Below are 10,094 nucleotides of genomic sequence, written 5' to 3'. Positions count from 1 at the left end.
AGGTATATAATTTCAATAAGGCACAATGACGTGTATACAGCTCAATTTGAAGATCTATCTGTGCATGTCATGGAGATGCTGGGCAACTGTTCAGACAACCATGCTGAGCAAAAACATACCAAAAATAGGGCATGGCGATTCCTGAAACAGTAATGGGAAAAAGTCTGTGCAGCAAAGTTACTCAGAGGCAGCTTTACAATCATATACAAGTGACACCTACAGTTTTGGTAGCAAAGTTTATTCACACTATCAGCAAGTTATCTGGCTGGTTTATAGGGTTGGACAACTCAAAATTACTTAGTTTGGAGAAATGTCTACAATTTATTACAGTGCATATCACAATGTTATGACATGACAGAGTAAAAATATTGCATCACTCATTTAGTGAATGGCACCCTCTCCTACAGGAATGACTAAGAAATGTGTAGATATACAAAAAAAGGCAAGTATATTTATGACAAGACAGCAGAACATGCAACTCCCTGCACATGAAAATTGAGATACTTTAGGTGACTGTTCAAGAACTTCGTAGCCACCACTCTAGGTACAATAAATGCATAATAAAGAAGAGGCGCTCTAGAACATGTGTAAAATAGCTTGCGGTCATACTGGATGTTGGCGGACAAAACAGCTGCCAGTCACTCCAGCCCACTTGTCGCAGAGAACAGCTTTTCACGGTCCACCTTGATGCACAGCAGGTCGACATCTTCAATATTTTCCCCAGAGTATATGCAGACAGGAGTAGCTGGAACACGAGTCCTGCAGTGGCAATAAATATTGCATTGGGTGCCGATTGCTGAAGAGGTATTCCTTCAACGAAAGGTAAAATTGCCCCGGAAGACACACTCGAGTGAAGACGACACAGAACACACACTGTCCTGTGTGTCCGCGTGTCCTGTGTTGTCTTCGCTCGGGTGTGTGTCTTCCTGTGCGCTTTTACCTTTCGTCAAGTTGCAACGCACCATCTAACCCATCTTCAAGATTTGTTAAAGTATTCCTTGAAACCCACTTTTTTTGATAGCTACTTAAATGCTACAAATTATCTCACTATAATACAAAGAACGTTAACAATAACAATACAAATGGTTTCTTTGATATTTATGCACACAAAAGTTGCTTAAGCCAAATGTAAATTTTTGGGCAAAAGCCAGCAAACCTACAATGTCTAAACTGGCAGCTTTCGTATTTTTGTAATTATTCCAAACTTAATCATGTCAATATGCTTGTAATTTAAATTAAACACTGATGAAAAGAAACATGACACAATTTCCTTGCCAACTGTAATCTGCAAGTTATTTAGAGATGTCGTTAAAAATGTATTATGAAACAGAAAAAAAGTTGCATTAGTGCAGGTGGAATGCTGACAATAAGTATGTGGGTGAAGACTGCACATTTTAAAACTTAGCCTTTAGTTGAAAGCAGCATTTCAGTTTTTTTTTTCCTGTTGTATGATTGGGAAACCGCTCTACCTGCAGATACAGTGTGCCACCCGCTCTTGCTTACAGTTCTAGGGCTCTTTGAGGCTTCTGTTGCTCTTTACCACCATAGCTCTAAAGGAATTATTTTCTTCTGCACAATACAATTTGACATGCTATATGGTAAAGCTTATAACAAATCCTGAAGGCAGTAAGCTGCGGAATCAAAATGACATTCAGCAGCTATCCAATAATATGTTTTTAGGCCTTTATATCACCTTTTATTTATGATTTTACTTTGCATGTAGATTAACAGGACTACTGTTAGTCTTGCAGATTATAGACTCCCTTTTGGGCGGTAGAGGCCCATAGAACTGTGGCCATTACCTGCACATATACATACTACTTGTTGTAAGATGATCCAGGGTAGAACAAGAGCAAGGTAAGTACATAGCATGAAAGAGAATTGAAGGGTAGCAGAAAAGCTTCAGTTTACAAGCCAAGTCAAAAGTTTGAAAAGGCACTTGTCTATCTGGACACCATGAGCATCACTGGCAGGGAAGAACCTTTTACTTCCCAAGAAGAAAACTGAGAAAGGGAGGAAGGGGAGGGAAAGAGGGGCACAGCAAGAAGCGAAATTATGTTTGCCTGGGTATTAACCTCTATGATTTTGGTCTGGGTGGTCTAGCACCAGAAAAACAAAATAAAAAGATGGCAGTAGCAGGGAAAACTACAGTATGGGGTAGATAAGTCAGCATCTAAAGCAGGCTCAATGCTGGCGCATGTTTTTTTTGAAAGGAACAGGCAATACAGATGCAGTTAAATAGTCGTTAAGAGCTATTTGGAATTGGTTAAGTACTAGCATAGGCTAAGAATGCCATGCAAAACATAAATGAAATGCTGTGGAGAAAGGGCAACTGAAAAAATAAATTTGAGTAAACCATACCTGCCAAAAAAAGGCATTACCAGACGAAAAAGATTCAAGGGGTAACCAATGTCACCAGTGATAAAAAGGAAATGTTTACTAAACATGTTGAGCCTATGCTAGTGGAGGTACACTTGCTATAAATAAATTGCCCCATTAATGGTGCATGTGACTGCCTTGCAAACTACTTATGGTGCGGGGGGATTGTATTTAAGAGATTAAAATGTTCCTTTTGAGATATTTATTTTGCACTGCTCTAAATTCATGGATTAGAAATGGCTCCCTATAGTTGCTTTTTGTAGAATTAAAGCTGACTTGAGATAAATACCCTAATTTAATCAAAATTATGACTAATCTCACTTAAAGGCTGAAGACTGCAATCAGGAATGTTTTGCTTGTACCTGCCTGATGACTATTTAATGTTATGCTCATTCATTGCCCTGTCCCTAATTTTTGATTATATCAGGAGCATTCTAGCCAGTAGGTAATGAATACTTTTTCTAATGCATGACTCCACGTGTTTACCCAACGTTCTGTCTTTTTATATTTTTGCTTCTTGATAACGTTTGATAATTTTTCACTAGTCACATGCGACATATAATTCTTTTTTTATCACTACACTCCTGAACATCTAACGCTGGTATATAATTTGCCACCTCCAGAATGTTTTTCAAAAGTACTCTGCTGCTGCTGCTGTAGCCCAGCTCAGAGGAAGCTATTTAAACAATAACATTCTCTTAACCCTTACCTCTATTCACCTTCCGTCCTCTGCTTTCTTTTTGTGAAACAAAAGCATATGCAAGCTCCAGAACCAATGACCCCACTGCCAAGATGAGGACAAGTACTTTTTTTTAAATGCTGGCTACTACTGGACTGAGGCTCACCCTCAACCCTTTCTTAGTATTCCTGGAAACAATGTGTACAGATACAGCAAATACAAAGGAGAATCATTATTTTATCTTCTTTTAAGGTCCTCTAGTTGAGTAGTAATAAAAAAGAAAAAGAGAGGTAACTTTGAAGAGTGGCAGTAGTCTTAGAGTTTAGATACTGCAGGCACTAAGAAAAAAAAGCCATATACATCTTTAATACACTTGAAAAATACAAATAAAAGGAAATGAAAGGCAAAATTAGCATGTGCTCATGCTCCAAGTGAAATATAAGCTGCCGACTGAACTTAGAAGGGCCGCATTTAATGAGAGAGTGGTCTAATATAATGTATTCTTTTCATCAGTGACAACATGAGAACTCCATGTGAGAGCTGCAATGATGCTCATAGATGGCAGTAGAATTCCAAAACAGCCAAAAAAATGGTTATAAAATACCTTTAAGTGAGGGATTTCTCTTCTATATACTGTTTTCAGCAGAATTAAGATGATTTATTTATCTTATTTCTGTACTGTTTGCCAGGCATGGGTAAAAAAATGGTTGTCGTAACTTTCCGAAAAGTGGGCAAGGTAACCTTATAAAGTGAAATAAAAATTGTGGTTCCAGTTACAGAAATAAGCATAATGCATAATAATAAGCCTTAGCAGCCTATGTGCCATAACGCCTAATACACCGCAACAGTGAAGCCGGTTAAGCAGCTTCATGATTTACTGAAATATGAAATAGCTGTCATTGAAAAAAGCAATCTACAAAACTTTAGCGGCGTATTCAGATAAGAACTGTAATCGAGGTCCTATGACCATTTTTTGTTTTCAGTGAAACTGTTATATGTGGTGGGCAATTGTCTCGGCACAAATATGGGCTTTATTTAGTTTTGCAAGGTGTGGTGTAGTTTTCACGGGAAAAAATTGTATATCACTACAGGTGAAAAACGCAGTTTTGCTATTTAAAAATGTTGAAAGTTTGGAGACCTGCTGCTAGCATACTAAAAGTTTGTCAGCTATTCTTTTTATCCATTAAATGAAAATTTTACTTTTATGGGAGTTATTAAAAAACATGTTTTGTTGTTGCCGTTGTAGTGAAACATCCGGAGCTTTGCTCCATTTTCAACCTTAAATAGGGGCATGATGCATCATATTTCTTTATGAAGCCTTTTCCGTTCATGAATCAGATAATTTCCTTATTTTCAGGCAAAACAGAGAGCTCTAGACTGCTCTGTGTGTTCTCCACAACAAATAAAACTTGCCCAAAATTTGAAAACCGCAAAAATGCACCAATTTATTTCAATTATTTTTTAAATATCATTATCGATTTTCATGAAAATCCCTCTCAAGAATCCTCAATACTTAATATATATTACGGCTTGAAAAAGGGTTGCATTCTATTGTTTAAAATTATAAAAGTTCAAAATTGAACACTGGTTTTGAAGCTTGTTAATATTCAGCCCTACACTCTGGCACAACTAAATAAAGTGTTGCCACTAAAACTCTTTCTGCACATTACCCTGACCTAGTTCTCTATTTCTCAAAAAATTGGAAGTTCTAGACTTTCTCCATATCATCTTGCATTCGGCAAATATTTGAAATTACCAAAAAACAGACAACTGTGACTTGAATTTAAAAAACTACAGCATCTTATTTTTCTTTAACTGACATAAAAACAATCCTAAGTACTTTAAAAATATCAAGTACAAAAATGTGTTCTGCTATGTAAGCTAAAGATATAAAAATAAATATAAAACTGAATGCATATTCTCTCTGTAGATGTGCTTATGGCTTGTTCTTAAGAAGTAGGAGTCAAAAGTTCAATTTATTATTTGCTGAATTTAGTTACATTTTATCTTATGCAATATCCAAAGCCTTCTCAATGCTTATAAAGTCACTTTCTGCTTGTTGGTAGTGTTGATGATTGCTTGAAGTGGATTAAATTTGCTATTGCTTAAAATTTCATGGGAGAACGCCAGGACTGTTTAACTTGTTTCTATATGGTATTTTTTCTTTCAAGGTGCTCCCAATTTTGCGTGAAATTAAGGAAATAAGCAATGAACCTGAATAATAAACAGAAAACGATTTTAACGCTAATGACATAGCACATCATGCCCGTATTTAAGTTTGAAAATGGACTTTTTTGTAGCGCGCTGTTTATGGAGTAATTTTTGCGATCTTTTACTGAGTTAAGTGCAATAGAAAAGCAGGTTTTTAATCCTTCTCATAGAGGTAAAGGCTGCATAGATTCAGTGGGTAAAAAAGGGATGGATGACAAAATTTCTGTACGCTAGCAGCAGGTCTCCAAAGTTGCAACTTTCTGTAAGGGCAAAAATGGCATTTTCCACCTGTTTTCCACAGGTATTCAATTTGCCCAGCCTTTTTTAGTGCGCCAGCACAAAATGGCCAACAGCCAAATGTATCTTCAATAGAGCAGGAAATAAGAGTGAGTTAAGTGAAGATTTTGTATTCTGTAAGTTCCAACTACAATAAAACTTTTCAGATAAATTGCACGGAATGCAGGCAGGCTGCTATGTGTGGTCTATGGTTTAGTTCCACGTCTCCTGATAGGCTATGTAGGTGTATGAATTACGCTAATCAGCAACAAATGTCCATGGTAAAGAAGGTGATATATCAAAATTAAGAAATGTTTACCAGTCTCGTAACTAACCTGAGTTGAAAACGTGACTGCATGACTCCATTCTCTCTAGTTGCACATCCCAAGCAGTTGCAGGCGGGTGATGGCTTGCATAAATATGCCAGAGCTCAGAGGGTGTGCAGCAGGGCAGTCGACAGGCAAGAAATGGTCTGAAGCTGGATCCACAGAATGCACTGCAGCTTGAGCCACCTTGTCCTTGTCAGTGATGAGTGGTGACATAGAAGAGGGCTCCAAAGTAGCTGCAGGTAAAGTAGACAAGCCTGTATTACAAAAGACTGATCAGCAGTAATAATGGCATTGGCATGCCCTAAATTGCAATCAGATTTGGCGAAAAAGTATTCTGAAACATGTAAAAGTAAGTTACATATTCAGTTATATAACCACTCACAAAAATATACTCCACAGCGTGCAGAGAGAAACTGGAGCACATTATGCAAATGTTGATGCCCCATTCTGCAGAATATTCCTCCCTTTGCTGAAATATTACAAGCAATAGCTTTTTGATTCCCAGAAAAAAAAAAAATCAGAAATAGTATTTGCCACAAATTCTGCTAACGTTTGGCAGGCGCTTTGAAGCTACATGAGTGCCAGTACAACACAGGCATTGCCAGAGTTCTAACACATGCAGATCTTTGTATACTGGACCACAGAAGGAATGAAAAAAAAAAAGCCTGTTCAAGCCTATTATTTGGTGTTTAAGAAAGTTGTTTTTAAATATCTTGGCAGAAACTGTGGAAAGAAACCAATTGATGAGATGTAATCCATTAAGTTCAAAAAACAATAATGACAGCATAAAATTCAATTGTGAATATGGAACCTTACTTTCGGTACAAAAAAAAATGGAGATGTGAATATCGAACAGCATGAATGGGATCTAAAGAAAATCTAGCAAAGGGCACTTATCAATGGGGCTTGGTGTACTTCCTTTAAGAATAAGGTGCGTACTTATTTTTATAAGAAATCGTTCTTTATTGCAAGGCATACTATCACACGAAAGAAAGAAAAGAGAATGCGAGCCATAAAACCGAGGAGGTTAAGTTTTCAAAATTTACGGACTAAACAAAAATGAAAAAATCTAGAGAATACGCATTCCATTTTTTCTGCTTCTAGAGCGGTTTGTCAATCTTAATCTCAATTTGCGCGCAAGACTCATAAAGCGATGTTTTACTTACTACGAAATCCATAGCTTGTGTCGTGCAAGAACAGCTCCAGGAAGAGGCCAATTTGAAGCCATGACTGCGATCGATCGGCCTGTGCCCAAAGCAAGCACAGTACGAAAACAAAACTAAAAGAAAATGCTGATTCAAAACCAAACGCAGAAACTGGAAACAAAGAAACTAGCTGGCCTACATTATGGCTCTTGTAACAGGCAAATAGAACTGCTCCAAATAGTAGATTTAAGGAAAAGAGCAAAGAAAGTGAACATTTGGTAAGAACAAAAAACATAGCAACACTGTAACAGCAACTTACTGCACGATTTCTGGCCTAGAATCCAAGCTGTCAGCTCCTACTTCAATGCAGAAGCATCACCTGCAAATATCCATTCATTGTAATGCCCACTACCGACAACACAAAATATAAAGGACTGTAGGAAACAAATGTAAAAACCATAAGAAAAGCATCACAACCCAAAAGCAACACTTTACATTCCAGGCAAGCGGATACAAGACCCTCACGATAAGAACAGCTTATGATGCGATTTTGGAAATGGTTTACTGATTCCTCGTACAAGCGAGAGGAGGCAGGGACTAAAGGCTATGTGAAAGCCTGACAGAGGTCCCTGCCTCCTCCCCCCTCCCCCCCCCCCCCCCCCCCACTCACAGAAATTAAATATGTAAATCCTGATGGGGAAAAATAACATTGGTTGGGCATAGTAGCCACTCAAAATGGTGCTTTGTAAATTATGCGGTTTAACGTCCCGCAGAGGCAAATGGGATATGATCATACAGGATGGCTAAAGAATATTTTTAGACCTCAGTAAATTTGCTACGCGCACTCACAAGGCATCATAGCCCCCATGTGCTTCTCCATTTCACCTCTATCTAACATGCTACCTAGGGATGATCAACGGAGAGGAAAAGCCGCGATAACTGATGGGAAAGTGCTTTGAGTTCCTACGTCCGCAAAGCGCTAGCGTTATCTCGAAAGTCAGCAAAACATTTTATGTACAAACATACTGTGTTTCCTTTACTTTGCCCCATAACGTGAACTAGCACGAATAGAAACCAGTTTCGAGGCCGAGAGACTTTTACAAATCAGTGCTCATCACCCAACTTCCAAGAAAATTTCGTTTCGTGGACCTCCTGTGCGTAAAGCAAGGAAGCCCAGTACGCTTTTATTTTATTTTTTATTTGTAAGGAAGGAGTCCTATTTTCTTGCGGCAAATCTGCGAACATAACCGCCGCGACATCCAACTTCATGAGCGATAACATTTTTGCAGTCAGCTGAAATCAAGCGCGTTCCGTTCCCGCCCGTTCTGTCACGTTCCAAAACAAACGACAAACAGTGCAGCAATGCGGTAGGCCATTGTTACGGTTCCCTCACTGCCCGCCTCGGAATGTGATTGAATATGCTTACCTTTACGGACGAATGCATGAGCCGTGCTCAAAGCTGTTCGCCTTCGCACCACCGATGCCGAACCAACAAGTGTGGGTTCAGTTGGTCACGCAGAAAAACATTTCCACGCCTTCTTCCTTCGAACCTCTAAAACTTGACACGGTGAACCAACAAATACGCTTGAGCAAAACAAAGAGCACGAACACTGAAAACTAACCGGCACGACAAATGCCCGTTTGCCCGAAACATAACCTACCGACGGCACTTCACAGGCGTACACACTTCTGCAACAATTATGCACGCGAAACGCAGCACATTTCACGACGGTTCGCAATCGATGCTGCAGATTAACGGTCGTCGAAACGTGGTCACATCAGCAGCGTGCAGGCGGCCATGTTGGCGAGAGGAAGGTAGCCTGGGTAACTACCGGCGGCCGCCTGGTGGTGAAATGGTAAAAGCATTGTTCGTTTCTGTTTCAGTTTCGTTACAAAAAAATGAAACTTGAGTGTGTTCTGTTTTTTAGTGTTATTTCTAGTGCCGTATTTTGGCATAAAGGCATAATAACGGCAGCAGAAATCAGTGCAACACCCAGGAAATTGCCAGTTGGGGGCAATGTGAAATAACGACCTGCTGCTTGCTTTGAAGTGAGTTTGAAAAGTGCACGTGCCAGTTCAGATGACATTAAAACGGTTATCTTTTTCCGGTGATGGATTAGCGAAGCCGAACAAAGTGCACATGAAATTTTGTTGTAGAAAATCAGTAGTTTTGAAAAAGAGGCAACTGTCTGAAATATATAATCGGCAGCACAGTAAATGAAGCAGCAAAATTGGAACCCGAGTAGGAAGTCCGTTGTCTAGGTATTGTGCGCAGCAGTGTCTCGCTATGCGTGCAGGTAATACGGTGCTGAACAAAGCTGCCTGGTAGATGTGCCGACAAAGATTAGAAGACGCAGATAACTCTCTCTTTCTTTTTATAATCAGTACAATTTTTCATGCACTATCTAAACCAGTACTGATTGTATTTTGCTGATGCAAAGGTCATGTGAATGATATGCGCATGCTAACTGCAATGCATTTAAAAAAAAATTGAACTAATCAACTTTGTTAACTGATTAAATATCTATACAAACGTTCAATATTTTCTGTGGTTAACGTCGCCCAATTCCACTTTATTTTTTCGTGATACATATTAAGAACGGCGCTTTGTGACGTGTACACCATTCGAATATATTAATATTTTTTTATTTTATTATTATTTATTGATACTGTCAGCCTTAAGGCCGTTACAGGGTGAATATAAATACATGTAATTAATTGCAGCACGCATTTGTTGCCGCACCCTTTCAGCGCCGTCGTTTGCACCCTTTTGGTAACGGCCCGTTCTGCACCCTTAACATAGGGCGCATCAGCCGAAATAAGGTGCAATTTTGTAGCGCACCATTTTTCGCACCTTTAAAGGTGAGATACTGCCAAATAGGGTGTTTCAAGGGTGCGCTATTGGGTGTAAATAGGCGGCGCATCCTTTTTTCCACCCTTAAGGGTGAGAAGTTGTTTAGTGTGTATATACAAATGCAATGCAAGAAATCTTTGTTGTCATTCTTAACTAATACGCGGAATATTGGTTCAAATACAAACTCAGAAAAGCCCATTGACTTTTTTTTTCGCCCTTGA

The 10,094-nt window shown here is 38.9% G+C and overlaps 1 long non-coding RNA gene across 1 annotated transcript; it reads right to left on the bottom strand.

Moving 5' to 3' along the window:
* Nucleotides 1–202: 202 nt before the first annotated feature.
* On the bottom strand, nucleotides 203–8,883 carry LOC146175960 (uncharacterized). Its single transcript, XR_014701485.1, has 5 exons — nucleotides 8,446–8,883; nucleotides 7,339–7,398; nucleotides 7,041–7,119; nucleotides 5,881–6,107; nucleotides 203–759 (listed from the first exon to the last, which is right to left on the bottom strand). It is a non-coding gene; the product is annotated as an uncharacterized LOC146175960 (long non-coding RNA).
* Nucleotides 8,884–10,094: the final 1,211 nt, after the last annotated feature.

This window comes from Amblyomma maculatum, chromosome 10, assembly GCF_055883805.1.
Source record: "Amblyomma maculatum isolate TAMU_Amacu chromosome 10, ASM5588380v1, whole genome shotgun sequence".
NCBI classification, from domain to species: domain Eukaryota; kingdom Metazoa; phylum Arthropoda; class Arachnida; order Ixodida; family Ixodidae; genus Amblyomma; species Amblyomma maculatum.
Note: the sequence above shows the minus strand (reverse complement) of the source record. Positions and strands in the feature narration are given on the sequence as shown.